Genomic DNA, 25,586 nt, shown 5'->3' with positions numbered 1-25,586 from the left:
AAAAGAGGTACAGCGATTTTCTTTCTTCTTTGCTGTAATTTTTCTCTTTTTCTTTGCTTTGCCACATGGAGAAAACTAAGCCAGGATTTTAGACATTAAATAATGATTTCTTGTATTAAAATGTGCATATTATGAAAGCTAATTCCTAGAAACCAATGTGTAAAGATTAAAATAAGAGATGGTTTATATACTGGCTTTTTACAACATAAAGTCTTCAAATCCTGCAGTGACGAAGCTGAAAATAAGCCCTGTACAAATCTTCAAAGTTACAGAGCCTAAGGAAAAATGCAAATAAAGATTTTACTCATCTTAAGTAGGGAATATTAGTGCTTAGTGCTAGAGTAAATAAGTGTTATTATCAAAGGTTTACCAGAAGGTGATAATAATCATAATTTATAATTCTTTAAGTTTCTTTTTACACTACTTACACACAGGTGTATGTATTTCAAGTTAACTGAATTATTTTAATAGAATATATTTTCTATGAAACATTTAATAGTGAGATTATTATAATTTATTATCCATTCAACCATATGAGCAGGAAACCTGTCTCTTCAAACCTGATAGCCATTATTAATAAAATGTTAAAATCCAGATTTTGTTGGTGAGAACTTGCAGTTTGGTCACACATTACCCATAATTACATCCTTCCTCCTGCTCTCCATATTTGAGAGCAGACACACCGGACATAGGATATTGAGCTGGGAGAACAATGCAGAGCACATACAGAAAATGGTGACAGCCCTTCAGGGCCAACATTTACCAACAATCATCTGTCAAATATACATTATCCCTAATGTAAAAAAATCCTTGTTATGGTAGTAAGGTTGCAAAAATGAGTAAATAGGCAAGGTCCATGTGTATAAGTGCAAAGTCTCTGAACCTGGCAGAAGTAGTAGTTCAAGAAGCAGTGGGAAACATCAATAGATAGACAGGATATAGCCAAGAAGAACCTAAGGTAGGGGTCCAAGGCCATGGCCACTTGGCAGAAAGTCCAGACCTAAATCTAAGAAAGGATTTGAAGATCTAAGCAGAACATTATAACAGAAACTTGAGTTTGAGTCAAAACAGAAACATAATCCTCTAAACTATAAACATACAGAAGAAATTAAGACTGAAAAAGGAGGCCCATTATCAGAATCAGGCACAAACCAGAGAAAACACACCACGGTCTAATCTAGCAGAGATAATAGCTCAACAGTAAGACCTCTGTTCTCCAAAACTGTAATTAAATATTTATATTTTTACTCCAGCCTTTCTAGATGAAGTGCTATGTGGGTAAAAGCTAAGAAAAGTAGCAGAAAATCCTCAGATCTAGCTGCTTACAGTAGAACCTAAGATAAGAGTGAGAATCTAATTCCAAGACCAGGGACACATTGTCTTTTGTCAGTGAGGACTTTCTAATGCTAGTGACTAATGAAGTACATATTTATATTTTTCTTTTTGCATAATTGTAAATCTTATGTATGGTTGTACGCCCTATTTTGTGTATATGAAGATAAGATTACTTATGATGTATTATTTTAGTGGATGTTTTATTGTTGTCAAAGTTGTACTTACTTTTATATTAGGACTCCATAACCTAGATGTTAGCTACTGGAAATAAAAAAAAAAAACCAACTCATTAATTTTTGTTTTTCTTTCCTATGTGTCAGGCCCTATACCATAATTCCTAGAAAACAGATGAATTGCACACTGTCCCTGGTCAAAAAGAGTTCACAGTACAGTAAGAGAGACAGGTAAAGACAGGTAAATGTGGGTTTGAAAGCTCATGTAGTCGAAACAGAGGCTTCCCAGGTGGCTCAGTGGTAAAAAATCTGACTGCCAATGCAAGAGATGTGTTCAGTTCCTGGGTCGGGCAGATCCCCTGGAGGAAGAAATAGCAACTCACTCCATTATACTTGCCTGAAAAACCCCATGGATATAGGAGCCCGGCAGGCTACAGTCCATGAGATCACACAGGGTAGAACACGATTGAGTGACTGACACTTTTCATAGCCAGCCAGAGTGGAGAGACTATATTCAATATCTGGTATTCAGGAGGATCTCCAGGATAGCCATATATAATTAGTGATACTAAACTAGCCCTGGGGATAAGATTACTCTATATCTACCTTAAAAAACTAAAAACAAATCTTGAGAGGAACAGCCTGATCAAAACATGCCTTACTGGTTTGCCAAAACAAACTCACATACTCCTCTCTCTGGTGTGAACTTTTGTGCCCCTCCTTCACTGATCTGTTGAAATCCCAACCCTCACTGATGATGCTATTAGGAAGTAGGAACTTTGGGAGGTGTTAAGGTCAAATGAGAGTGGAGCCCTCATGAACGGGATTACTGTTCTTATAAAAGAGACCCCACAAAAGCCTCTCACCTTTCCATTATGTCAGGACAAAGCTAGAAGTCGCCAGTAATGAACCAGGAGGAAGGGCCTCTGCAGAAAGCAACTCTGCTGGTGCCTTGATCTTGGACTTTCAGTCTCCAGAATTATGAGAAAGAAATTTCCTCTGTTTACAAGCTACTCAGCCTGTAATATTTTGTTTCAGCAGCCCAAATGAACTAAAACTCTCTTTAAACCAAAACAACTATCAAAAAACCTAGATTTCCAACATTGTAAGATTCTCAACATCTAGCAAAAAACCAATACCCATACTAAGATGCTGGAAAATGTGACCCATAACCAGGAGAAAAGCTAGTTAGCACAAACAGACTCAGAAACTTACAGAGATGATGCAGTTATAAAGCTAAAAATATTAAAACAATATTATAAATATGTTAAAGGAGAGAGAAAAAACAAAGAAAAGGAAGGTAAAAAAAGAAATTAATGGAATTTCTAGAGTAAAAATAAGTAATATCTGAACAAAAATTAAAAGTCACTGAATGGGTTTATAGAAGATTTGGCATTGCAGGGAAAAAAAACTTATGTAGATAAAGATATAGAAATGCAGCTTATTTAAATTAAAGAATGAGAGAAATAATGCAGAAGAGATATAGAGACAAAATGTACAAAGGAAAAAATATGAGACAATATTAACCAGTCTGGTACTCATGTTCTAAACTTGGTAACTGAAGGTCTAGACAAAAAAAAATGGACGAAGGGTCCAGTGAAGAGAGGTGGATACACTGTGTGAGCTGTTTCTTGTCTCTCTGGACTGACTTATCAGAACCACCTGCATGTTCTGTATCTGTCTGGGTGGTGTCCTCAGAGCTCTTGACATTAAGGTGGGCTCCAGTGGTAGTTTTCTGTTTTTTTTTTTTTTTACATGAAGTAATAGAAATACAAAATACAATTTTTTTTCAAAATTTAATATTTTCCATAAAATCTGATGGCAAAACCTCTTCTCCCTCCCCATCTAATTTTTTAATTTTTACTTGCTTGTGGGTTTTTTATAATTCTTTTCCCTCTCATATCCAGAGGACTAAATAAGCAGCACAGACAGATGTTGAGTAAAATAGCAAGTCATGATAGGTGGTAGTGTCCCTCATTTTTCTCTGTTAGTGAGTTTTAAAAGAGGGCTTTCCTGCTGGCTCGGTGCTAAAGAATCCATCTGACAATGCAGGAAACGTGGATTTTATCTCTGGATTGGGAAGATTCCTTGGAGAAGGAAATGACAACCCACTCCAGTATTCTTGCCTGGGAAATCCCATGGACAGAGGAGCCTGATGCGCTACAGTCCATGAAGTGGCAAAGGAGTCAGACATGACTGAGCGACTAAATAACAACAACAAAGTTTTAAAGGAGTGTATGAAGATAGTCGTGAATGTATCAAGTGTTCGACACCTGCTTCGGTCCACTTTGGCTACGTCTACATGACAACACATGGTTGAGAGGGAACAAAGCTGCGTCCAGTGTCATGGATGTTATTGTGCCTCTCCCTCTTCAGTGTTGGCCCCGAAGCTTCCTTTCTTTTTTAAGTTTAAGGGGAGGAAGCACCACATCAACAGCAATCATCAACCAACCAGTGGGATCTGAAAAAAGTGAAAGTGTTAGCCATGTCCAACTCTTTGTGACCCCATGAACTGGGGCCCACCAGGCTCTTCTGTCCTTGGAATTCTTCAGGCAAGAATACTGAGTGGGAGGCATTCCCTTCTTCAGAGGATCTTCCCAACCGAGGGACTGGACCTGAGTTTCCTGCATTGCACGCCAATTCTTTACCTGCTGAGCCACCAGGGAAGCCCCACCAATGGGATCTACTTAGTGCTAAATGGATTAGATGTTTAAATGCTGAGTCACTGTCCTGACCACACCACAACATGGCCACTCAGGTTCCTGCAGAAATGGCCTCAGTTTCCACCTTTGCCCCTACATGGTTATTTCTTGCCTACTTGAAGAGGAGGGTCTCAAGACCCTGAATTGGAGATCATTGAGCTCTTATTCTGCCTCACTGAGTATATCAGCTCATTTCAGTTCAGTTCAGTCATTCAGTCATATCTGACTCTTTGCAAACCCATGGACTGCAGCACTCCAGGTTTCCCTGTCCATCACCAACTCCTGGAACTTGCTCAAACTCACGTCCGTTGAGTCAGTGATGCCATCCAACCATCTCATCCTCTGTCGTCCACTTCTCCTCCTGCCCCCAATCTTTCCCATCATCAGGGTCTTTTCCAATGAGTCACTTCTTCACATCAGGTGGCCAAAATATTGGAGCTTCAGCTTCAGCACCAGATCTTCAGATCTCCTTGCAATCCAAGGGACTCTCAAGAGTCTTCTCCAACACCACAGTTCAAAAACATCAATTCTTCAGCACTCAGCTGTCTTCACCGTCCAACTCTCACAACCATACATGACTACTGGAAAAACCATAGCCTTGACTAGACAGACCTTTGTTGGCAAAGTAATGTCTCTGCTTTTAAATATGCTATCAAGGTTGGCCATAACCTTCCTGCCAAGGAGTAAGCATCTTTTAATTTCATGGCTGCAATCACCATCTGCAGTGATTTTGGAGCCCAAAAAATAAAGTCTGACACTGTTTCCACTGTTTCCCCATCTATTTGCCATGAAGTGATGGGACCAGATGCCATGATCTTAGTTTTCTGAACATTGAGCTTTAAGCCAACTTTTTCACTCTCCTCTTTCACCTTCATCAAGAGGCTCTTTAGTTATTCTTTGCTTTCTGCCATAAGGGTGGTGTCATCTGCATATCTGAGGTTATTGATATTTCTCCCAGCAGTCTTGATTCCAGCTTGTGCTTCATCCAATCCAGCATATCTCATGATGTACTCTGCATATAAGTTAAATAAACAGGGTGACAATATACAGCCTTGATGTACCCTTTTCCCTATTTGGAAGTAATAGAGACAATAATAAATGATAGAAACAATGCTAATTTTTCCAAACAGAGTTCTTTTACCTCCTAAACACAAATAAATTAACATTTTCCAGCATACCTGCAATTGGGAGGGGCTGTAAGGCTGAGTCTGGCCAAGAGAATGGCATTTACCTCTTCCAAGAATGGCTTTTACAACCTCTTCAATGTCCTCTGGATTCTATCTCTTCTTCCTCCTCTGACTAGTTGCAGATAATGCACTGAAAGATACGAACCCATAAAGAATGGTGAAACCATGCAGAGGAGGAGACTAGGACTCTGAATGAGCACAAGGAAGAGAAATTTCCCCTTCCACATGCATTGGACTGGATGTCAGCAAAAAATAAAATAGTATTGTGTCAAACTATTGACAAGTTAGAATTTTTTGTTTTGGCAACTGCCAAGTTATCCTGAATAAGGCTGAAGATAATGAGAAAATTGGCATCCAATGCTAGAAAGATCACATAACAAGGAAAGCTGATGTGTCTGCTAAATAGTGTATTTGCAGTGGTTGATTTCATTTAAGTTATTATGAGAAATACATGAGCTTAGCAGAAAGTTAGCTGGCTTTCAAGCAGAAACTAACTATATTAGAGAAAGATCATAAATATAAAGTCTTACTTGGAATGTCAAATTTTAACAGAAAGATTTATAATGTCTTTGAGTAGCAAAGCTGAAATCAAGTTGGAATCTTATTGCCGGGAGAAATATCAATAACCTCAGATATGCTGATGACACCACCAGAAAGTGGCAGAGTGTGAAGAAGAACTAAAGAGCCTCTTGATGAAAGTGAAAGAGGAGAGTGAAAAAGCTGGCTTAAAACTCAACATTCAAAAAACTAACATCATGGCATCCGGTCCCATCACTCCATGGCAAATAGATGGGGAAACAATGGAAACAGTGACAGACTTTATTTTCTTGGGCTCCAAAATCGCTGCATATGGTGACTGCAGCCATGAAATTAAAAGATGCTTGCACTTTGGAAGAAAAGTTATGACCAACCTAGGCAGCATATTAACAAGCAGAGACATTACTTTGCTGATAAATGTCTGTCTAGTCAAAGCTATGGTTTTTCCAGTAGTCATGTATGGATGTGAGAGTTGGACTATAAAAAAAGCTGAGTGCTGAAGAATTGATGCTTTTGAACTGTGGTGTTGGAGGACTCTTGAGAGTCCCTTGGACTGCAGGGAGCTCAAAGCAGTCAATCCTACAGGAAATCAGTCCTGAATATTCATTGGAAAGACTGATGCTGAAGCTGAAGCTCCAATACTTTGGCCACCTGATGCGAAGAACTGACTCATTGGAAAAGACTCTGATGCTGGGAAAGATTGAAGGTGGAGAAGGGAATGACAGAGGGTGAGATGGTTGGATGACATCACCAACTCTATGGACATGAGTTTGAGTAAGCTCTGCGAGTTGGTGAAAGACAGGGAAGCGTGGCATGCTGCAGTCCATGGGATTGCAAAGAGTCAGACACCACTTAGCAATTAAACACACACACACACCCCAGACATTTTTAGCCAATAGCATCACAAAACACACAAGAATTTTTTTTTGGCATAATGTAGCATTTTTCTTTCTTTTCTTTACTTCCTTTTTCCCCATGCCACTCCTTTTCTGAATAATTGTGTCTATCTAAGACTATCAGTCTTGCTGCTGCTAAGTCGGCTTCAGTCGTGTCCGACTCTGTGCGACCCTATAGACGGCAGCCCACCAGGCTCTGCCGTCCCTGGGATTCTCCACGTAAGAATACTGGAGTGGGTTGCCGTTTCCTTCTCCAGTGCATGAAAGGGAAAAGTGAAAGTGAAGTTGCTCAGTCATCCGACTCTTAGCGACCCCAAGGACTGTAGCCTACCAGGCTCCTCCATCCGTGGGATTTTCCAGGCAAGAGTACTGGAGTGGGGTGCCATTGCCTTCTCCTATCAGTCTTGAGAGGACAGCTATCCACATCATCTAGTCTCTTCTCAGTGGTAGTGTCTATGAGTCTTTGCTACGCCATTAAGTTCAGTTGCTCAGTCATGTCTGACTATTTGCAACCCCATGGACTGCAGCGTGCCACGCTTCCCTGTCTTTCACCAACTCCCGGAGCTTACTCAAACTCATGTCCATAGAGTTGGTGATGTCATTCAACCATCTTACCCTCTGTCATTCCCTTCTCCACCTTCAATCTTTCCCAGCATCAGGGTCTTTTCCAATGAGTCAGCTCTTCACATCAGGTGGCCAAAGTATTGGAGCTTCAGCTTCAGCAGTCTGCCAGGCTCTTCTGTCCATGGGATTTCCCAGGCATTCTTGGGAGTCAGTTGCCAATTCCTTCTCCAGGGGATCTTCCCAACTCAGGGATTGAACCCACATCTCTGGAATTATGTGTTCCTATTCCTTGCAGGGAACCCCCAGAGATATTTTCCCAACCAGAGCCAATGCTGAGGCTTAATCAGTCCTTGTAGTTCTTACTAAGATTACAAGACACCCCTCAGCCACAAAGATCAAGAAACTTTGGGAAAACAAGGTTTATTGCTCACAAGTCCTATAGGGTAAAGAGCATACCTGAGCCACACAACAAGTTCAGGGGTACAGAAGAGGGAGAGACAGAGAATGGACCTGAGGTTCTGCTTTTACTGGGGTCAAGGGTGAGGTCCCCAGGTTTTCACAGTTTCACTCTTTATTGGTGAATTTAAAACAGAAGAGAGTGAATTAAAGTACAAGAAAAGAAAAGCAGGGACAATCAACAGATCATTTATTTACTGGACCAGAGCTTTCTAAAATTTCACAGGCTGGTATCCTGGTTCTTTATCTAGTCATGTCACTGGTGATATGTTTATTTGAGATTAATGTTTTTATTTTTTAATTAATTTTTGTTGGAGTATACATAGGTGCTTCACAATGTTGTGTTAGTTTCTGCTGTGCAGCAAAGTGAATCAGATATATATATATACATGTGTATATATATATATACATATATCCACTTTTTTTTTAAGATGATTTCCCATATTGGTCATTACAGAATATTGAGTAGATTTCCCTGTGCTATACTACAGTGGGTCCTTTAAGTTATTTATTTTACATATGTTGTGTTTAGTCGCTCAGTCATGTCTGACTCTTTGCAACCCCATGGACTGTAGCCCACCAGGCTCCTTGTCCATGGGATTCTCCAGGGAAGAATACTGGAGTGGGTTGCCACGCCCTCCTCCAGGGGATCTTCCCAACCCAGAGATCAAATCCAGGTCTCCCGCATAGCAGATGGATTCTTTACCATCTGAATCACCAGGGAAGCCCATTTTACATGTAGTACTGTGTATATGTCAATCCTGATTTCAGATGTGCACAGCAGTGAATGTCAACTTATAGCAAGCAGCAGCAAGCAGTAGTGAGAAGAAAGGTCTTAGTTTCCCAGGCTAGGAGTCCTAATCACTGAACCACATGGGGCCAGCAGTTAGAGCCAGGGTCCCTAGTCTTTGCCTGCCTCGTCAAGAACAAATTCAGGAGAGGAGGCAGAAGGTAAAGAGTAAAGTAAAAAGTTTATTGAACAGTACTTGCAGAAAGGAGCACAGGCGAGCTCAGAGAGAGAGTCGCTCCTTTGGGAAGTTTAAATCCTTTATAAGGGGGCAGTTTTCTGGGTCTTGGTCGTCTCTCAGGCCAATCATCTTGCTTTGTTCCCCGCCCCTGTTAAAATCTGTTTCAGGACCCTCCCCTGGCGTGCGCACGCACACCTCTACCCAGATGGATCTCAAAGTGAAGGCTTCTGGGAACAGCAAGACTCATTATGGCCTGGAATTATTCTCTGACTTTTGACTCCAGGGAGCCTTTCTGCACATGTATAGGGTCTCCCTTGTCCCAAAAGAGGAGGAAGGGGAGATCCCTCAATCCTTTACTCATACAGAGTTTTTGCCTCTCTTTGTCCTTGACTTGTTTATTCCCTTGACATGTTTACAGGAGGCAAAGACTGGCTATTTACCCTGTTTCTGTGTTACTTCCATTTTGGAGAACAAATGGGAGGCTTGCTCATTATAAATTTCTCAACTGGAGCCCACCTATCTATTGCCTCAGGAAATGCAAAAGGAGGCTGGTTGATTGTAAATGTCCAACTTGGAGCCCCTGTATCTCCTATCTCAATCCCAATCTCCCAATGTATCCCTACCCCCAATCTCCCCCTTGGTAATCATATGGTTGTTCTATATTTAGTTTATAAAATAACCTCCATAATGTTCTCCATAAAGGCTATACCAATTTACATTCCCATCAACAGTATAGAAGGGTTTCCTTTTCTCCACACCCTCTCCAGCATTGATTGTTTGTAGATTTTTGATAATGGCCATTCTGACCACTCTTAGGTAATATCTTATTTTAGTTTTATTTGAAGGAGAGGAATATTTTTAAAGTGTATGCTTCAGCAATCAAAAGCCTAATGTTAGACACTTATATTATAATCAAAAATGCTACTTGTCAGGTGCTTACGCTACAGTGTGGTTCTAGCACCTGGAATTGACCTAGTACTAACACATCAGAGGGCTTCCCTGGGTAGCTCAGCTGGTGAAGAATCCACCTTCAATGCAGGAGACCCCAGTTCGATTCCTGGGTTGGGAAGTTCCCCCAGGGAAGTCATAGGCTACCCACTCCGGTATTCTTGGGCTTCCCTGGTGGCTCAGTGGGTAAAGAACTTGCCCACAATGCAGGAGACCTGGGTTCCATCCTTGGGAGGATCCCTTGGAGGAGGACATGGCAACCCACTCCAGTATTCTTGCCTGGAGAATCCCAATGGACAGAGGAACCTGGCAAGCTACAGTCCATGGGGTTGCAAAGAGTCAGACACAACTTAGCAACCTAGCAAATGCATTTCCAAATATAGGCTTCCCAAATGGCTCAGTGGTAAAGAATCTGCCTGCAGTGCAGAAGATGCTGGTTCGATCCCTGGATCGGGAAGATCCCCTGGAGAAGGAAACGGCTACCCATTCCAGTATTTTTGCCTGGGAAATCCTATGGACAGAGCAGCCTGGTGGGCTACAGTCCATGGAGTCGTAAAAGAGTCAGACAAGACTTAGCGACTAAAACAAACATTTAGAAAACAATTGCCAAATATAAATGAGCCTGGCTTTTAGAGAAAGCTTTTGATAAACAATTAAAATAATTGTTGACCCTAATATTTTATGAGCAGGGAACAGGCTGCAAATACAGTACCTCCAAAAGAAGTCACATGCTCCAATGCCTACTTCATTTAATGTCATTGGGGACAACCCCCCCCCCAACAAAAAAGAACAAGGGGACATAGAAAACAATGGTCAGGAGATACTCTCCCAAAAAACATAACCAGTATCTAGTTAGGGATCTTCCCCAGCTGTCAGGAGATTGAAATGTGATGCCTGCCCCCAAAGTATTCCAGCATTACCATTGACAAATTCCTGTGAAATGTATCCCATGCTTCACTTTCAACTTAGAATCTTAATGGCTAGTACCCAGTTTCTGCTCCACCATTAAATATGTGATGAAAGAAGGAAGGTGATGGTCCAAGAGGAGCCACATCAGGACTGATGGAGGTAACCACACACTCCTGGTGATCTTGGGCTCTGTGCTGCATTTAGTGGCCAAATGAGAGTTTGGGTAGCCTCACTTGGAAAGAGTCAAGCTTGTGTTACATGTGAGAGTTTCTCATATCATTTCTCTTAAGAAATAAATATTTAGTCACCTGGCCTCTCCTCTAGGCAGCCAGATTTATGTGAGGATTCTGGCCAACACAATGGTAAAGAAAATGATGTAAATCTCTCCCAGATTGGCCCCTAAAATATCCCACAAGATTCTGCACACTGTCTCCCTTCATTTGTGACATGTTCATGCTTAGTCATTCAGTCATGTCCAACGCTTGGTGACCCCATGGACTGTAGCCCACCAGGCTCTTCTGTCCATGGGGATTCTCCAGGCAAGAATACTGGAGTGGGTTGTCATTTCCTTCTCCAGGGAATCTTCCTGACCCAGGGATCAAACCCATAGCTCTTGTGTCTCCTGCATTGGCAGGCGGATTCTTTATCACTGAGCCACCTGGTAAGCCTCACTGTGTGAAAGTCAGATGCAGAATGATCTGTGAAAGTCACTAAGGGCTTAGAATGCAGAATACCCACATGACAGAAGCACGGGTCCCTAAATAATGACATGAAGCAAAGCCCCCATGCACTGAAATCAGGATGTGGATGAGAAGTAAACATATTGTATTAAGTTCCTGTGGTATCTTTATTGCAGTAACTAACTTTATGGGCATTTATTAATTCAATATATCATGGATTTTGATGTGCACTGCCTTTGCTATCTATAATTTGGAGCATGAAAAACTTCAGAAAACCCTACATCTATCTAATTAAAGTAGAAAAAATGTAGATCAATCCCTAGACAATATAGTAGGAAAAATAGATTTAGTAGCAAATATGCCTAATTTCTCTCTCTTCACTCTTGTGCCTGTTAGCTGAATGACCATTAATATTTTATCTTCTAACTCAGTTGTCTCTCCTGCAAATTTTCAAAAATGATAATTCATGGTATTTTGACCAAAATCTCTCTGAAAGTAGTTTACCTCTTGGTAACCATCTATGCTAATCACTACCATGCTAATCACACATGAAGCACTCAATAACTAATTTTTGGTTGTGTAGATGAAATGGAAAAAAAAGTTACTATTTCATACAGTCCTTAGCAAAATACACCTAATTTAGAATCTTATTAAATATTATGATACAGTATACCCTTATCAATGTTGTAGTGGAAAGGAAAAGAGAAGAATGATTTTTTTTTCTTTCCCTTTCCTAAGAGCAGAAAAGATAAACAGAACAGTGAGTAGGCCTGAACATTCAAAATTTTCTTTTTACTTTAACTCCTTCTAACTCTGCATGTCTGTGACTAAGTTTACATTTCTGCTCCCCTAACTCTGCAAGAGCTACATTTTGCACCTAATATCTCTTCCCCTTGTTGTTGTTGTTCAGTTGCTAAGTCATGTCCAACTCTCTGTGACCCTATGAACTGCAGCACTCCAGGCTTCCTTGTCCTATAGTATCTCCCAGAGCTTCTCTAACTCATGCCCATTGAGTCAGTGATGCCATCCAATCATCTCTTCCTCTGTTGCCCCTTCTCCTCCTGCCCTCAATCTTTCGCAGCATCAGAGTCTTTTCCAATGAGTTGGCTCATCACATCAGGTGGCCAAATTATTGGAGCTTCAGCTCCAGCATCAGTCCCTCTAGTAAATATTCATGGTTGATTTCCTTTAGGATTGACTGGCTTGATCTCCTTGCTGTCCAAGGGACTCTGAAGAGCCTTCTCCAGCACCACAATTTGAAAGCATCAGTTCTTCAGTTCTCAGCTTTCTTAATGGTCCAGCTCTCACTTCCATACATGACTACTGGAAAAATCATAGCTTTGACTCTACGGACCTTTATCAGCAAAACGATGTCTCTGCTTTTTAGTACACTGTCTAGGTTTGTCATACTTTTTCTTCCAAGGAGCAAGCATCCTTTAATTTCCTCTTGTAGTTCTTCTGTTTTGCATATCAGAAAGAAGGCTACTGAGCTACTGAACTGCCAGGCTCAATAACGGGGTTTCTGACGCCAGCCTATGACTATTTTTGAAACAATGCAAGAAGGAGACACAATCCTAACACCTTTGTTCCTCATCACTGACTCTTGACTGCAAGCCCTCATCTTATATAAGCCCCTAGACTTCTCATGGAGAGAGGGCACAGTTCTCGAGGCATGAGCCTACCCTGTTCCCCTCTTGGCAGACTAAGAATTAAAGCCACCTTTCTATTTCCTCCAAACTCAGTCTCCATATTTTTTAATTTGGCTTCAGTAGGCAGAGATAGCCAAGATGTAAGCCAGCAACATGAATATCTGATTCATGTGATTGATTTGATATTGTTCTTAAATGTCACTGAAATAAAGGAAACCAGATTGTAAATTATTATATCATTTTATTTTTTAATCTTTCAACACCCCCCCCCACAGGCTTCTGAGCAGGCAGTACAGTATTTTTGTCTCAAATCTACCCTAGCCCTCCCGCTGAGTGTTGGAGATCCCAGGAATTCTTCAGAGTTGTCAGCTCCCTTTTAAGAAGAAGAGGTTGAGAATCAAATTCACTCCAATATTGCTATTCCTACGTATAGCCACAGGGGGGCACCGTTGACATGTCAACAACGAAGCATTTCTTGACTCCTTGCAGTCATGCTATCCTGTTGAGACTCCCTGGCTGCACAGTCTTGATGTCCCACAGTCCGCCTTTGAGGTCATACCTTTCACGGTTAACACCCGCATGCTCAGAGTACAGCCCGAAGCACACTACAGTATCAAATGGCTATGTGCTAAGAGGCTCCCAAACTCCATTTTGTGATCTGTGGAAATGTAGTTTTGCTCCCTCAACCATGTTTAGGTCTTTGTTTTCAGCATTGATCACCAGCATAGACTCTCTTTCCTCCAGATAATTTAATTCCAGGAAACTTGCTACTTTGTCTTGACGCTAAATCTTGACTTAAATCTGCTCTGTTCCTAGAGAGCAGTGTTCAGTGGTTTCAGATCTTTCTCAAAAGACTCAGTTCCTCGTGTAAGTTTAACTAATTTGAGTGGCCTTGACAGGTCAATTTTCTCCCCCTCCTCTTGTTCTTAGTACACCCCCTTCCAGTACAACTGGACCACCGTTAGCAAAGTGACTCTTCACAGACTTTATCAGTTAAACTGAAAAAAAGATCTATATCCCTCCATTTTATTTATTTATTTTTCTCTCAGTTTCATTGAGATATAATTGACATATAGCATTGTATAAGTTGAAGGCACACAGTAATGACTTGACTTACATATACCGTGAAATGATTACTACAAAATTTTAGTTAACATCCAACATCTCACATAGATAGCCAAAAAAAAGAAAAACAATTTTTCCTTGTGATGAGAACTTTTAGGATTCGTTTTCTAAGCAGCTTTCAAATACATCAGTTCGGTTCAGTTCAGTCGCTCAGTCGTGTCTAACTCTTTGCGACCCCATGAATCACATCACACCAGGCCTCCCTGTCCATCACCAATTCCCGGAGTCTACCCAAACCCATGTCCATTGAGTCAGTGATGCCATCCAGCCATCTCATCCTCTGTCGTCCCCTTCTCCTCCTGCCTTCAATCCTTCCCAGCATTAGGGTCTTTTCCAATGAGTCAATCCTTTGCATGAGGTGGCCAAAGTATTGGAGTTTCAGCTTCAACATCAGTCCTTCCAATGAACACCCAGGACTGATATCCTTTAGGATAGACTGATTGGATCTCCTTGCAGTCCAAGGGACTCTCAAGAGTCTTCTCCAACACCACAGTTCAAAAGCATCAATTCTTCAGTGCTCAGCTTTCTTCACAGTCCAACTCTCACATCCATACATGACTACTGGAAAAACCATAGCCTTGACTAGATGGACCTTTGTTGGCAAAGTAATGTCTCTGCTTTTAAATATGCTATCTAGGTTGGTCATAACTTTCCTTCCAAGGAGTAAGTATCTTTTAATTTCATGGCTGCAATCACCATCTGCAGTGATTTTGGAGCCCAAAAAAATAAAGTCTGACACTGTTTCCACTATTTCCCCATCTATTTCCCATGAAGTGATGGGACCAGATGCCATGATCTTAGTTTTCTGAATGTTGCATTTTAAGCCAACTTTTTCACTCTCCTCTTTCACTTTCATCAAGAGGCTCTTTAGTTATTCTTTGCTTTCTGCCATAAGGGTGGTGTCATCTGCATATCTGAGGTTATTGATGTTTCTCCCGGCAATCTTGATTCCAGCTTGTGCTTTCTCCAACCCAGCGTTTCTCATGATGTACTCTGCATAGAAGTTAAATAAGCAGGGTGACAATATACAGCCTTGACGTACTCCTTTTCCTATTTGGAACCAGTCTGTTGTTCCAAGTTCAGTTCTAACTGTTGCTTCCTGACCTGCATACAGGTTTCTCAAGAGACAGGTCAGATGGTCTGGTATTCCCATCTCTTTCAGAATTTTCCACAGTTTATTGTGTTCAGGGTGAAATTGTCACAGGAAATCCTGGACACAGACAGGTTGGCACAAATGCGGTTCTCAATGACACTTTCCCCACAATAACGAAGCCTGGCAGCAAGAATGGGAATGGGTAGAGTGAGAAGGGCATTTCGTACAACACTGCTTGGCCACAACGTGGTTAGTGAAGATGGATGGGTACCTCAGTGGGTGGCAGATGGCCACACAGCAGTCGTAGGCCATGACCAAGAATGCACAGGACTCCATGGGGAGGAAGCTGTTCATGATGAACATCTGGCGGAAGCAGGCAGAGAAGCTGATGGACCTGAGGTCAAACCAGAAGATGGCCAGGACCTTGGGGATGACGGTGAGGCAGAGCACCATGTCCAGCAAGGAGAGGAGGCTGAGCAGGTAGTACATGGGCTCGTGCAGAGAGGCCTCCAGCCGGATGGTGATCAGGAGGGTGGTGTTGGCCCCCATGGCCAGAAGAAAGAGGAAGCTGAAGGGTAGGGCCAGCCAGTGTTGCCAGTTCTGGTAGTTAGGGAAGCAGATGAGGAGGAATTCGGAGACGGAAGGAGAGGAGTAGTTGCTGGGTGAGGTCATCCAGTGAGTTTGAGCTCAGAAGTCTTGTCTTGACTATTTGCTTGGTCAGATGCAAAAGGTAATTTTGTTTAATTGATTTCAAAAGTGATTTCTCACTCTCTAGGTTGCTAATGATATACAGAAGAAGGAAAATTCCAGGCAATATCCTAAAGATAGAGTGGTGGGACTTGATCATTAATGCTACAGTCTATGAAAGAGAGAAAAAGAATCAGTGAAAACACTAAGATTTGAAAAGAGAACAATGATAGGTAGTAACCTCACAAGATTAAAAATGTGCAACAAATTAAGTCAGTGTGGTACCAGTTTAAGAGAAGCACAATGATAATAGTATAAAGGAGAAGTTGCTTTCTCCATGAAAATTTTAAGGAGCATAGGATCAACTTGTCAGCTAAGCAAAAGTCTAATATTATGAGACTATGAATGGTCATTAAATTTTATTAAAAGGGTGTCATTAGTGACCTGGACATGGGTAATTCATTGGACTGATGGCAGTAGAAACCAGAATGAAAGGAGCTGAAGATTCAGCAAGTGAAAAAGTGTAGCTAGAGAAGGCTGACTACATCGCTAAAAGGCTCATTTCAAGCTTGCAGGTAAAGGAAAAAGCAAGACAAGAATGAAACATATTGTAGCATGCCTATTTGGGGAAAGATTACAAATTCAGATGGAAAGTAAGATAACTGAAGTAGTTGTTTATTAAGAAAGCAACTTTTTTTTTTACTATCATCATTTCTTTGTAACTTTTTATACGTAGATTTTGTACCTCTGTCTCCCTCCACCGTACTCTGAAATATCTGAGGACTGACAACATGCACTTTTCATTGATACACATCAACATTCTCTAACACCCCAAAGATTCTTAACAAAAGCCTGTTGAAAAATACTGGACCTTAGTGTTTTACACAGATGGAAAATTTCAAGGAAGGAGAGTGAAACCAGGGTTTCAGTGCTGAAGGAACTCAGAAGAGGGGAAAGGAGAAGCTCTGATCAATACTACAAATGGTGGCTATATTTAAAATGGATAACCAACAAGGACCTACTCAACAGCACAGGGAACTTTGCTCAGTATTATGTAGCAACCTAAATGGGAAAAGAATTTGAAAAAGGATGCATGTATATGTATAATTTGAATTTGCTCAGTGTTAAAGAATCTGCCTGCAACACCAGAGACGTGGGTTTGATCCCTGGGTCAGGAAGATCCCCTGGAAAAGGAAATGGCAACCCATTCCAGTTCTTCTGCCTGGAAAATCCCGTGGACAGAGGGGCTTGGTGGGCTACTGTCCATGAGGTCGCAAAAGAGTCAGACATGACTGAGCACAGCACACACACATAATTTGAATCACTTTGCCCCAAACTGTCACACTGCTAGTCAACTATACTCCAGTATAAAATAAAAAATAAATTAAAAAATTTTAAATAAAAAATGTTTAAAAAAATACTACAAATGATGGGCACTGAGGGTTTGTATGGTGGACTTCAGGGGATGGACAGAGCATGCCATAAGATGCATGTTGAAACCTGGAGGCTTATTCATGCCACTGTCTGCAGGTGCTGCTCAAGATCCTGTCCCTTGGTGAACGGCAAAACCCTAGGCTAGGTCTCTGACTTAATAAATCTTTTGCCCTTGCCCTAAAACAAACTCAGAGCCAGTCTATTGTTCCTGCTATGTTAGTACAAATTTTCTTGAATTTCCTTCAGCTTAAATTATTACCAACTTATCCATACAAACTCTCATCTCTCTGCACCCAGCTTTCCTGTTCTTCTTGACCTTCATTCTCTTCATATCCTGTTTTCTCATCCCTGTTGAGTGCCCTTCTTAGCACTTTGCCCTTTTCTAGCATTGTTAGACATAATATTTATTCCTGTTCATGCTCCTCCTCAAAGGCTACTTGCTGATCAGTTCTCTTATTTATCTGCTTCCATTCATCACATGTTCACCATTTACTTGTGAAAGGGTTACATCAAGTCCAAGGTACTTGCCTTCAGCCACCCAGTGTTATCACTTGGACTCTAAGCTTATTAAAGTCCAATTCAATTTCTTCACTATTTAACATTGGATAGCAGGTAGGAGGAGAGAAAATCTGGAATGGGAAAGAAGGAAAAGGAAACAAATTTCTAGATGTTCTAATAAGTGTAAGTGTTGGTTCATGGAGTAAAAAATAATGTAAGGACTCTAAAGCTGGATTGACAATATTCACTGGTGTGTATCAGGCATCTCGTATATACCAGGCATTATTTTGAGAATATCATGTCTATTCATTTATTTCATAGAAGCACAGTGTCAAAAACAAAACTGAGAATCTTTCTCAACTCTGTTTCAGTTAGCCCTCTGGAGCATCTTATCCAATTCAGGGCACTACTAGGAAATTCCTTGTCAAACTTAGACAAAGTCATAGGAAGTTAAAACATGATAAAATGTACTGACCCCTTTTGTGGGGTCAAGTAATTGTTACAAAATATAGATGTGTGATCTGCAAAGGACATCAGTGATAACATCAAAATATTTGAATTGTTATCTTCAGCAAAAGGGCAAAACTAGAACCATCAGAGAAAAATCAGAGAGAAACTGAGTTTGGTTAAATGTGAAACACAGAGTTCTGTCAGTCTAAAGAAAGCTGTCTATCCCCAGTTTAAACTACACTATGGGGACAGAGTTTGGGGAAACTTCTTCATCAGTTTTTTTCCTGAGTCCATGTGCCAGATGTCCAGTGACATACTAATTCAGAGTCTCTACACGTTTTATCCCACTGTAGGATTTATAAATCTCCTTTCTTTTCTGGTCAAGCAAGATGAAGGCCAATTCTCTTTCACTAAGTCTCCTAACCAAGAAATGAAATGCGGTCCTCTTCTAGGAAGGCAGAGAGAAGAAAGAAAACTAATTGGCTCCTTATGGATCTGCTTAGGGTTTCTAGATGCTAATGCATCCAGAGTTACCATACCTGTCACCTTGTCATTGCCTTTTTCTTCCTATGTATTGGAGGCTATTAGAAAAGGGCCCTTGACTGCCTTGTCGTTCTTCTTACCTCGATCCAATAGAGCCTGTGCTATCTGCCCTTAGCCCTGGAACTTACAGAAGATGTAGAGGGATGAGTCTTTATGATGTATCAGCTGTAGTAAAACCATGTCGGGATTTTGCTAAATAAATCTTGAGGGTTTTATGAGCTCCTATTCCTCTCCTACCCTTTTTCTTGGACCCAGATGGGAAAAGGTAACTTGGGAAGCAGAGACTTGATGGATAAAAAGCTGAGTCCTTTGGGAACTGTGTCATATGATGCTCCTGCAGGTAGGGAGTTAGGATGTGAAAAATGGACTGGTTTGAAACTAAGGTCAGAACTTGCCCAGAAGCCAGGGATCTGGTGCATAAGCCCTGACACACAAACATGGTTGAAGATGAAGGAAAAGAGACTACAGAGTCTTTATTACAATAAGTCCAATGTTTTGAGTGCTTTCTGAGTGACCTAAACTACTTGAGTTCTTTATATAATTTTTCTCATTGAATCATCTCTCTTAGATGTGGATGAGCAACTTTTTGGAGGAGAAACTGTTATCCCTACTGTGTGTAGGGGATACGTGCCCAAAGGTACACAGTTAGTCTACATTTATAGCTACATCCATCTGACTCCAATGTCTATGTTCTAAGTGACCCTTTCCCACTGTCACCACTAATCTGATGAATGTGGCTATAAGTATTGAAATCCTGAATAAAATCCTAGCACTTCAAATTCAGAAAACTGTTAAGATTTATTTAACTGATAAATATATTTTTTCCCTAAAGAATGCAGAGAAATAAAAGGAAATCTGACAATCTAATTTAAGACATCAAAGTTGTGAATAAGACAAAGGAATAAAATCATTCAAATCAAAAGCAGATTTTAATCACAGCTCTGGCATTTGCTGTTTGCATGCCCCACCCATTAAACAAACACTAACTCCAGCCTATGATCCACAAATTGTATTAGACACTGTATATTGGATTGGCCAAACAGCTTGTTTGGGTTTTTCCATAACAGCATATGGAAACCCAAATGAACTTTTTGGCCAACCCAATACAATGGTAAATAAGCAAATGTGGTCCTTGCCTTCACCAAGAGTGCATTCTAATTATATGGTTGTTAAAAGAAATGGCATCTCTAAATGTATTTATTTGAATAATTTCTAAGATACATTGTTTAGCAAAGAAGCAAGAGGCAAAAACAGTACATAGAATGCTACACAAAATAATTTTGCAATGCTATACCAAGAATATAATATAAGTAAGTGTATATATATATACACACACACACACACTTTATTACATGTTCTTAGATGGAATCAAATTCCTCTGGAAGGATACACAACAGACCTGTAAGAGTAGTTCTTTCTGAGAAAGACAAATTTGTCAAACTTGGCAGATGGGTAAAATGGTATGTTAGAGATTACTTGTTACTTACCCAATACCTCCATTCTTCCTTAGTAACAAAAACCATTATTTTATTTGGTATCCATGTATACTACCAAAATACTACACCTCTCAGATTTCAAATATTAGTAGAAGTAATTTGGTGAAGTTTCCAAGAAAACTCTCTAAAGTGATAAAGTAAACTAATTTAGCTGAAGAATGAAGGTCATTTGCCCTCTCTCCTTCCACATAGAACAGGCACAGGATTGATGCCTGAATTTCTAGTAAGCACCTTAAACTGTCAGTAACATTGAGGATGAACATTAGATTCTAAGCATGGTAAAGCAGAAATAGAGAAACCAGTGGAGCTCTGGTTTCAGTCCTAGATGTCCTTTTCTGAGACTCTTCTACATGGAAGAAAAAGTATTTTCTATTTTGTTTAGGCCATAATTATTTAGGTTTTCTATGATATGCAGTCAGAAATAACACTGATATGGAAAATTAATTATTTTTACTGAATACCTTTAACTTTTTTTTTTTTTTTTTTATAAATTTATTTATTTTAGTTGGGGGCTAATTACTTTACAATATTGTAATAGTTTTTGCCATACATTGACAAGAATCAGCCATGGGTTTACATGTGTTCCCCTTCCCGAACCCCCCACCCACCTCCCTCCCCCTCTCATCCTTCTGGATCATCCCATTGCCCCGGCCCTGAGCCCTTGTCACATGCATCGAACATGGAATGGTGCTCTGTTTCACATATGACAATACACATGTCTCAATGCCATTCTCCCAGAACGTCCCACCCTCACCTTCTCCCTCAGAGTCCATAAAATTGTTCCATGCATCTGTGTCTCTTATTCTGTCTCGCATATAGGGTTATCATTACCATCTTTCAGATTCCATATATATGAATTAGTATACTGTATTGTTGTTTTTCTTTCTGGCTTACTTCACTCTGTATAATGGGCTCCAGTTTCATCCATCTCAGTAGAACCGGTTCAAATGTATTTTTTTTAATGGCTGAGTAATATTCCATTGTGTATATGTACCACAGCTTCCTTATCCATTCATCTGCTGATGGACATCTAGGTTGCTTCCATGTCCTGGCTATTGTAAACAGTGCTGCGATGAACATTGGGGTACACGCGTCTCTTTCAATTCTGGTTTAACTTTTAAAACTTTGAACCGTGTGTATGTATTTTCTATTTTTTAATTAAATATGCTTTTAATTTTATTCTTTAGATCATAAAATTAAAATATAGAAAGGTTTGGTAATTTTACAAAAGAAAATATACAGAATCCTGTCAAAAGCCATCATAGAGCATTACTATGGGAGCATTACTTTAGATAAGTTGTTGAATCAAAATGGCCTTAAGGAAGAGAGGTATGAATGGGAATTAAAACAAGAGTAGAAGCCGAGAAGCCAGTGGGAAGACTGTTACTTGCCCAGACAAGATGGTGGCCTGGACCAGACTGGTGGCAGAGGAAATGAATTTGAGTGGACAAATTTTGGAAGGATAATCAAGTAAATATACTGATGAACTAGAAAATGAGGCATTCAGTGTAGAAATCAAATATAATTCTTAGGATTCTCTTTGATAACCTAGTAGACATGGACCCATTTACTGTAATGGTATCACATAGTGAGATTTCTGGGTATTGTTGAGCTTACATTTGAAGTTCATAATGATAAATTTAATGTGAAATCAACAAGTTTACTTAGGGGATTTTTTTCTAGAAAGCTTCAATCTTCCACAAAGGAGACAGATATTTAGATTTAGTCAGTGTTTGGGTTATTTCAAGCAATTGCAGTGGAGGAAGAGAACAAAGGAGGTCAGATTATTTCCAAGAGCATAATTGAATGATGGGCCATAGATGTTCAGCTTGAGAAGGAATAAAGTCAAGAAAAAAGAAAGATAAAATAAAATGAAGGTGATTTTTTTCAGTGGCTTGGTAGTCTTGATGTTCAACAATTGTGACTGTATTAAGGATAGTTAAAAATTTGAGCCTGCAGTTAGAAGGTGATAGTCAGAAAGTAGGATGTTTCAAATCTATGTTTTAGAGATGAAACTTAGATTCACAAAAATGAGATACGTCAAAAACTGGTAGTTTAAACAAGAAAGTGTAAGTTTTGAGTACAGGTTGAACTAACTATTCAAGCATTTCCAGTTTTCCCAGCTAAGGGATGCCGACTGTTTGAAAATCACATTCTGATGAAAAATAAATGTATGTAAGTGAAGTAAGTAATAATAAGAGGGATACATATAGCATACACACAATATAATTTCTTAAACTAAAGATAAATCTGAGAAAAGTTTTAGAGAAGTCTAGACTTCAGATAAAGAATATATTCAACAGAGAAATAATCTGATATACAGTCTTTAGCCTGTAGCCTCTCACTGATTTTAGACAAATAATTTAGGCAATAAGTAATTCATTTCATTTCTTTGTTGTCTCATCTGATGCATCTGCAGACACCATCACCTGGGAGCTACCTTGCATTAGAAAATGAGCAGAAACTTATTCCAGTGCCCTTTATACATTTGTCTGGGATTGGTGTAATTGTAGTAGTCTGCTACCTGTATGGAGCTTCCTGACGCTTTATGTTGCACTGCAGGATTGAGTGCATGGATAATAGATAATAATGAGGAGAGCAAAGAAATAACAACTCAGTGGGCAAGCAGGGAAGGAGCTGTTTCTGCTGGGAACTTAGCACAGCTCTGCTCTTGTGCTGGGAGGTGTGCACCTGGAACACAATAGGGCTGTGCATAGAGAGCTCAGGAACCGACTGACGGCCAAACTAAAGTTTCAAAAGGGGTACTGTAGTCAAGCCCATAAAAAGTGAAAGAGCTGCTTTGTAGTTCCCAGTCTTCTCTTCATTTTTACTGGTTCCCATGAGTTCCTAACTGATGACCTTTAAATGGGTCCCTGAATTCACTGACTTCTCACATTTGTTTTCTACTTATAAACACCGATGTGTATTTCCCACCAATCCAACATTAATCGTTCAAATTCTCATTCTGAACAGTATAGTCCAATCAATAATAATTTTTCATTTTTCCTATATTACAAAATAATACATTGACATTCTACCGTTCAAATTATGATATTGTACATCATTTAAAGTCACCCCGTAAAATCTTAGAACCCATTAGAAACAACTGATATAAACAATCAGTTGTCTGTTTTTCACCTATTTTTATGGTATGTTTAAGATCTTATATATAAGATACCTTATATATAAAATACAAAATATCTTATACATAAAATATAAAATATCTTATATATAAAATAAGAACTTATATATAAATATAGATCATATATATATATATATATTCTTGCCACCTCTATAATGAGTACACAGAATAGAGCAAGAATACACAGAAGAACTGTACAAAAAAGATCTTCATGACCCAGGTAACCTCAATGGTGTGATCACTCACCTAAAGCCAAACATCCTGGAATGTGAAGTCAAATGGCCCTTAGGAAGCATCACTACTAACAAAGCTAGTGGAGGTAATGAAATTCCAATTGAGCTATTTCAAATCCTAAAAGATGCTGCTGCTAAAGGGCTGCACTCAATATGCCAGGAAATTTGGAATACTCAGCAGTGGCCACAGGACTAGAAAACATCAGTTTTCATTCCAATCCCAAAGAAAGGCGATGCCAAAGAATGTTCAAACTACTGCACAATTGCACTCATCTCACACACTAGCAAAGTAATGCTCAAAATTCTCCAAGCCAGGCTTCAACAGTACGTGAACTGAAACTTCCAGATACTCAAGTTGGATTTAGAAAAGGCAGAGGAACCAGAGATCAAATTGCCGACATCCATTGGACCATAGAAAAAGCAAGAGAATTCCAGAAAAATATCCACTTCTTTACTGACTATGCCAAAGCCTTTGATTGTGTGGATAACAACAAACTGTGGAAAATTCTGAAAGAGATGGGAATGCCAGACGACTTTAACTGCCTCCTGAGAAATCTGTATGCAGATCAAGAAGCAACAGTTAGAACTGGACATGCAACAACAGACTGGTTCCAAATCAGGAAAGGAGTATGTCAAGGCTATATATTGTCACCCTGCTTATTTAATTTACATGCAAAGAACATCATGCGAAATGCTGAGCTGGAGGAAGCACAAGCTGGAATCAAGATTGCCAGGAGAAATATCAATAACCTCAGATACGCAGATGACATCACCCTTATGACAGAAAGTGAAGAGGAACAGAGGAGCCTCTTAATAAAAGTGAAAGGAGAGTGAAAAAGCTGGCTTAAAGCTCAATATTCAAAAAACAAACATCATGACATCCGATCCCATCACTTCACAGCAAATAGATATGGAAACACTCAGAAACTTTATTTTCTTGGGCTCCAAAATCACTGCAGATGGTGAGTGCAGCCATGAAATTTTTATAAAAGACACTTGCTCCTTGGAAGAAAATCTATGACCAACCTAGATAGCACATTGAAAAGCAGAGACATTACTTTGCCTACAAAGGTCCATCTAGTCAAAGCTATGGTTTTTCCAGTAGTTGTGTATGGATGTGAGATTTGGAGTGTAAAGAAAGGTGAGCACCGAAGAACTGATGTTTTTGCACTGTGGTGTTGAAGAAGACTCTTGCATGTCCCTTGAATAGCAAGGAGATCAAACCAGTCAATCTTAAAGGAAATCAATACTGAATATTCATTGGAAGAACTGATAGTAAAGTTGAAACTCCAATACTCTAGCCACCTAATTCGAAGAATTGACTTTTTGGTAAAGACCCTGATGCTAGGAAAGATTGAAGGCATGAGGAGAAGGGGACGACAGAGGATGAGATGGTTGGATGGCATCACCAACTCGATGGAGATGAGTTTGAGCAAGCTCCAGGAGTTGGTGATGGACAAGGAGGCCTGACGTGCTGCAGTCCATGGGGTCGCAAAGAGTCGGACACGACTGAGCGACTGAACTGAACTGAAGATCTTATATATGTATATATGATATTATCATATATATATCATTTATATCATATCATTTATATCCCATGCTTTTACACTAGCTAGGCAAAACCATTTTATAAATCATGAGTTTGTAGTATGCTTTATTATCTAATCTAAGGTGCAACTTGAATCTTTTTTAATTGGAGGATAATTGCTTTACAATGTTGCGTTAGTTTCTGCTGTACAGCAAAATGAATCAGCTATACGTATACATATTTCCCTTCCCTCTTGAGCCTCCCTAACACCCCCACCATCCCACCCCCTAGGTCATCACAGAGCCCCGAACTGAGCTCCCTGTTCTATACAGCAGCTTCCCATTAGCTATCTA

At 40.0% G+C, this 25,586-nt stretch overlaps 1 protein-coding gene across 3 annotated transcripts in view; it reads right to left on the bottom strand.

The window, feature by feature from the left end:
• LOC145526129 (olfactory receptor 52E8) overlaps window positions 1–25,586 on the bottom strand; it is an 87,971-nt gene that overhangs the window by 47,217 nt on the left and 15,168 nt on the right. Inside the window, exons 3-4 of one of the 3 annotated variants that reach the window (XR_014068707.1) lie at window positions 5,389–5,527; window positions 1,435–5,279 (exon numbers count right to left, since the gene is read on the bottom strand). The exons of 1 other annotated variant lie outside the window; for it this stretch is intronic. The gene's annotated coding sequence lies outside the window, so the exon portion shown is untranslated. Of the gene's footprint in view, window positions 1–1,434; window positions 5,280–5,388; window positions 5,528–25,586 lie in introns of those variants that run through there. One more of the 3 variants, XM_081541051.1, reaches the window with a different exon arrangement.

This window comes from Giraffa tippelskirchi, chromosome 11, assembly GCF_054371585.1.
Source record: "Giraffa tippelskirchi isolate mGirTip1 chromosome 11, T2T-mGirTip1v1.2.pri, whole genome shotgun sequence".
In the NCBI taxonomy this organism is placed as follows: domain Eukaryota; kingdom Metazoa; phylum Chordata; class Mammalia; order Artiodactyla; family Giraffidae; genus Giraffa; species Giraffa tippelskirchi.
Note: the sequence above shows the minus strand (reverse complement) of the source record. Positions and strands in the feature narration are given on the sequence as shown.